The following is a 6116-nucleotide window of genomic DNA, read 5'->3' on the forward strand; positions in this document are numbered from 1 at the left end:
CTAGAAGGCTCCTGAGAAGAGTCCCAGCAATGAATCAAGACTCCAGGGGTGGCCAGCTATTCACAGAAAATAGATTATCTTTTCTTCCCTGCTTCAGTTTTCTCAGTTCTGCACTCCTGTTCTTTGGGTCATTTGCCAAAATAAGCTTGTTTCAGACTGCTTTCTGGGAATCTCAAGCTATGTCACCTGCCATCAGAAAGAAATACCGAATCTCCTTCCCTTGTAAGGGAAATGACTTATGTAGAACATTTCACCCCTTTATTCCTGGTTACTCTTCTGACCAACCATATGGCCCTAGAGAATTGGCCAAATTTGTGGATACAAATTCTACTAATATAAATACAAATATCTTTTCTGAGGAATGTAGACAGATCCTTCTGGAGACCAGTTATTTATTCTTTTTGCTAAGCCACATGTTTTAACCAGTCAAGCCAGGAAATAAAAGACAACATCTAAAAATTAAAACTAGAAGAAAAGTCCCAATGACTTAATGTCCGCTTTCACTAGTATGACAGATAACTATATGAACCCTAGGAAAAAAAAAAAGAGTTTATTGTAGATGCCTGAATTCTCTTCAGCCTTTTCCCTGGAGCCTGTCTCTCCCTCTCCCTGGGACAGCCTTCTGCTGTTCTTGGCCTTCTCCTCTCAATCAGCTCCAGAGAGCAGCTCACCAGAGAGCAGGAGAAGTGCTTGTTGGCTGACAACCTTTTCAGGTGGTTGGCCTCCAACCTGAACTATTGGGAAGGGCTCCTAGGAATGACTGTTTTCCCTAGCAGCTGGTCGCTTCCCACTACCCATCTAGGGGGAGTTGAGAGGAAGCAGTCGGAACAATGGGGAGCACCACAGAACACTGTCAGGTGGAGAATCAGCAGATCCTATTGCCAAGCGAGCAAATCCGTCTCCAGGGCTCAGCTGACTCCTTCCATCCCTTGGATCTGCCTACTAAGGGCCAAACTGTCTCCTTGGCCAGCCGGCTTGCTTCATGATTCTTGGAAACGCATCTGTATCTTTCATAAAACATTACAGGGAACATCCAGAACATTCATAACATGTTCATAAATATAAATCTTTAAATAAAATGATTTTCTCCCCTTTGGATGAAATGAACTTGTTGGAAAAAGGAGCATTTGGCATCCCTCAAACAGCTTTGGATCATGTGCTGTTTAAGTAACTGTCAGTTCACCGTGGGGTTCATTGACACTTGGTTCTTTAATGGTTCTTACAGTGAATAATGCTGTCTGCACAGAAACGGTAAAGAAAACACTTATATGAAATTCACATTGTGGTCTGGAAGATGGTGAGAATGAGGATTTGTGATATGCCTCTTAAATCTGAAATTTAAATTCTCTTCACATACAATCAACAAAGAGTCACAATAATTATTATATTCAAATGCTGTGAGTACAGGTTCAGTCTATTTTCATAAAAGAAAAAAAAAAACCAACAGATGGCTGGAAAGAGTAGGTAAAGACGTCAAATACAGCTGAATAAACTTTCAATAGTCTAGGGAGAGAAGGGGAGGGGGAGATATTTGCCATTCTAGTTCGTCTATTCTTAAATCCATATATTGGAAATTTGACTTACATTGCAAAATATACTTTGGCATGTATTAGCTATTTTTTAAATAAAATGTAAATCAAGGGGTGATATGAAATCATGTGTGATAATACATTTTGTACTTAATCATACATATAATACTTATAATTATTTTGCATGCTAAACAAATATTGTTACTTCATTAGCTTTATCATGGAGGACAATATCCAAGGATGGATATTTCTGTATTAAAGATAATATAATAATAAAGTTGTCTTTATTGTCTCTTAGTAGCACTCTGAGTTGGTCACAAACTTTACAGGGAGTTTGAGCAGGATGAAATTTTCCTGGAAATTGCAACACTGAAAATATTCTGTATAGCACACTAACATTAGTTTCAGTGCCTGATTCTGTGTTCTATCAGTATACGTCATTCTAGAAAAACGTTTAATTTTCTAAATCTTTGTTTTATTATTTATAAAATTAATACATTGAACCAAATAATGTTTTCATCTCCTTCAACTCTGACATTTAAGGATCCTAACAGAGACAGTCAGGTTTATCTATGTTTTATCCACGTTGTATGCTGAAGCTTAAAGGGGCCAATCTAACATGTTTTCTTGTTGGCTGTTCAATTTTCATTTCTCTTCTTCTATCCCCAAATGTCTTTCCCACAGCATGATTCTTCTAAGAAATTATATTAGAAGAAGATCCATTATTGGCTCTTGATACTTTGTTTGAAATTGTTTTTTTAATTACCTGTTGCATGAAGAAACACAAATTTCATGAGAGGTGTGCATCCCTGCCATGCTCCATCTCATGAAGCTCTCAGAGTAGGGCAAGGATCAGAAGCATGACTCAGAGGGGGATCCAACCAACAAGACCCTGAGAAACCTGAGGGGGTGTACCTCCATTTTATTATTTGTGTCAACCACCATCAATGTTGGGTTTATCTAACCAAGAAGGATGCATTTTGTAGGGACCTTTTAACACCCAATCTCCCTCTTATACTTTGTCCTTTATTCATTGCCCAAATAAAAATACCTTCTCTGAAATAAAGCTCTTATTTCATATTCTCGCTGCCATCCACAGAAGGTATGGCACTTTGCAAATCAAATACCTTTGATTTTTAATCATTATAGTTATTGAAAAATAGAAAGAGGCTGGAGAGATTACTCAGCAGTTAAGAGCACTGGCTGCTCTTGCAGAAGACCTGGGTTTGATTCCCATCAACCACGGTGGCTAACAACCATCCGTAATTCCAGTTCCAGGGGATCTGACACGCCTCTTCTGATTTCCGTGAGCATTGCACTTACACATATGCAGGTAATATACTCATACACATTAAAAAATTAATTAAAAAAGAAAAATAGAAAGTAATTGGGCATGCTATAAAAATGTTATTTATAAAGAGTTTCTTTAGAGATGGCTCAGTGGTTAAGGGCACTGGCTCTTCTCACAGAAGACCTGGGTTCAATCCAAGCACCCACAAGGTAATTCCACTTCTAGGGAATCTGACGCCCTCTTCTGACATCCTTGGGCATTACATGACACGGGTGCACTTACACACATGCAGGCAATGCATTCATACACATAAAATAAAAAAATAATAAAATTAACAGAATTAAATGTTTCTTTAAATAGCAATCTTTTTTTTCAATGTAGTGTGGGGTGATTTAAAACTTTCTTCAAATACATTTATCACACAAAATGAAAATTTTTAATATTTGAGATGCCATTGTTTGTTAGCATAACTACTACTAATAACAAAATCTGCACTATTGTATAATGTAACCCCTGGGGGCAATGGAATCACAGGATTTTCCAAAACAGGGTAATAAACATATTAATCCTAGATGAGTTCATTTCTAAGTTTAGCATATTTATTCTACCCTTTAATCCCACTACATCTGTTTAATTAGCACATCACTTGGCAGTTTGTTATCTTGTATGAACATTTGTTCAATTTTACTAGATTCCATATGTAAAATTCTAAGTGGTAGATCAAAATGTGTTAATTGTATGAAAAATATATCTACAAATCTAGCTTTCTCCATTTTCTTTACTTTTTGTTTTACTTTAGAAATGCATTAGGAAAAATATTTCTAGAGTTTATTTTTAAATAGAATTCATAATAGCTGTATGTGACTTTGTGAATGGTCCCAGACCTTAACAGTCATCTTCTTGTCCACTTGTCATTATTCTTTGAATAGACAGGAAATAGTAAGTTGTGAGCTACGGAGGTATACAGATTCAGATTCTCTACAAAGATGATAAGCTTCAGAAGACCCTCCTATGTCTTAAACCTGAATATGGGTTGCTTTCCTATTGTCTTCCTTCTACAGCAGACTGATGCAGCCTGTTGGGCGCTTAGGCATGAACATACAAAGAAGCCTTTAAAAGGCCATTAGAACCACTGACCTTCAGTGTTAAAAATGACCCCCATTCCCCACCTCCCCCTCTTTACCCCTCCCATCTCCCTAATGCTCTAGATGGGGATCCAGGGTAAGCATGCTTGTTGACCCGGTGGCACAACTAGCCCTGGCCATGTGCTGTGAAAAATCTGCTAATTTAAAAGATAATTCACTCTTCTGGATCTTCACACTGGCACCTTGCTTTTCCTGTTTTTCCAGACAAAGAGGAAAAGATATATACAATATTACCAAGCCAAACTATTATGGAGGTTGCAAAATTTTATTTCCTGTGAAGAACTAAGGTTTAATTAGCTAAAAAGGAAGTGAACACAAGAGTGATAAGTAAAAGTTGGTCTCTGTCTCTCTAGTGAGATTATCCTCAGTACTTCTGAACTTTATTATCCAAACAATGAGGGGATGGCGTGACTTGGCGCCTCCAATAATCTCAGACTCATTATTGCTCATGTAAAGTTGTGAAAGGGGCTGTCAGCTATTGCAGTGGCTTTGGACTATGGAGAAGCAAACCTCAAAAGGTTTGAGATTTGGAGGAAGTTCAGATATGCTTCCAGAATTTGGCTGCTTGTCTAAAGCTTATCCGAACTATCTGAACCTTTTAAGTCTTCAGAATTGGCCTTGAAATTTCTGGCTTTCTTACTGGACCTGGCTTGGAACTGCATATGGATGGCCTTTTATAAAGATTTTTGGCACGTCTGGTTCTGATGCTGCTTACAAACTGCAAACAAGATATTAAAGAAAAATGTTCTTTAATATGGTAGACTATCAATATTTAGGGTTTTGTGAAAATATTTTTTAACACTGAGTTGATTTACAGATTCTTGTATAACAATTTGATTATCTTTGAACTAGGGTAAACAATTATTTGTTTCTTAGGGGCTGAGAGATTCCTTTGGATGTGAAACAAACAGGGACTATCCCAGGTAAACAAAGACAGGTTAATACTGTACTATGAACATTTCAACAGAAGATCAAATTTTAACTAAAGTTCACAGTAGAATGCAATACATGATGTATATGATATATTTATTGTCATTTTGTTTTTAGGTTTATTTACGATAAGTATTATATAATTAGAGCTTTGATATCCACCGAAACCTTCAAAGATAACCATATTTTTCCTAGTGGTCCTGTGGTGTGAGATATAACCATATTTCATTTATAAGTGGTTTTACTAAAGGCATCATCTTACACGGAAGTAACTAAATGCTTGAGCATAAAGTATAAATAAAAGATTTTGACTTTTTTCTGTGTCATTACCATGATCAAAATTCCATCTAATAAAAACTCAAAAGACACATTATAATTAAATGATTACTTAATAAAGTATTTTTAGATAGTGTACTGGGCAGAAATATACTCCTGTAAAGAACAAGCCTAAAACTTTATGAGCTAGATCATTGTTATTAATTTCTTAATTTACCCTAAGGTAATATTTTAATGCTCTCTCAGAAAATACAATTTTCTAGAAGTACTGTTCCATTATTTTATTCTTTTTCTGTATCAAATAGAGCCATGGTTTCCTTTTAAATTGTCTTCACTAGAACCCTTATATTCTCTTGCAAACTTCCAGTTCCTTCCTTCCATATACACTTCAGCATTTCTTTCCTGACACCATAGTCTTGGAGGTTATTTAATTTACCATCCTTATCAAAAAGCTTCTGAACTTACGTAAACTGGGTGTGGTGGCACTTGCCTTTAATCCCAGCACTGGAGGCAGAGACAGGCAGATCTCTGTGGATTGAGGCCTGTCAGGTCTACATGGTGAGTTCAGGCCTGCTGAGGCCAGGAAGGCCCTTTCTCAAAAGACCTATGAACTAAACTGAAGCAACACATCCATCAGGCTATCAAGAACGTTCACTGCTAATGGCATTTGCTAATTACTTTTCATCACTGTGATAAAATGCTTGAAGAAACAAGTTACAGGAGGAAGGATTTATTTTGGCCTGCAGTTTCACATATTTCAGTATATGGTCACTTGGTTTATGGAGGGGAGAAAGGAGGGAAGAAAAGTTCACTTTGTGGTAAATGGGAGTCAGAGAGATTGGAGGAGGAGCAGACTGAGGAGGAGCAGAAGGAGGAGCAGGTGGAGGAGGAAGACGGGGAGGGGGGAGGAGGAGGGAGGAGGGCAGGAAGTGGAGGAGGAAGAGA

The sequence above is a fragment of the Nannospalax galili genome, unplaced genomic scaffold (genome assembly GCF_000622305.1).
Source record: "Nannospalax galili isolate Female #2095 unplaced genomic scaffold, S.galili_v1.0 scaffold831, whole genome shotgun sequence".
In the NCBI taxonomy this organism is placed as follows: domain Eukaryota; kingdom Metazoa; phylum Chordata; class Mammalia; order Rodentia; family Spalacidae; genus Nannospalax; species Nannospalax galili.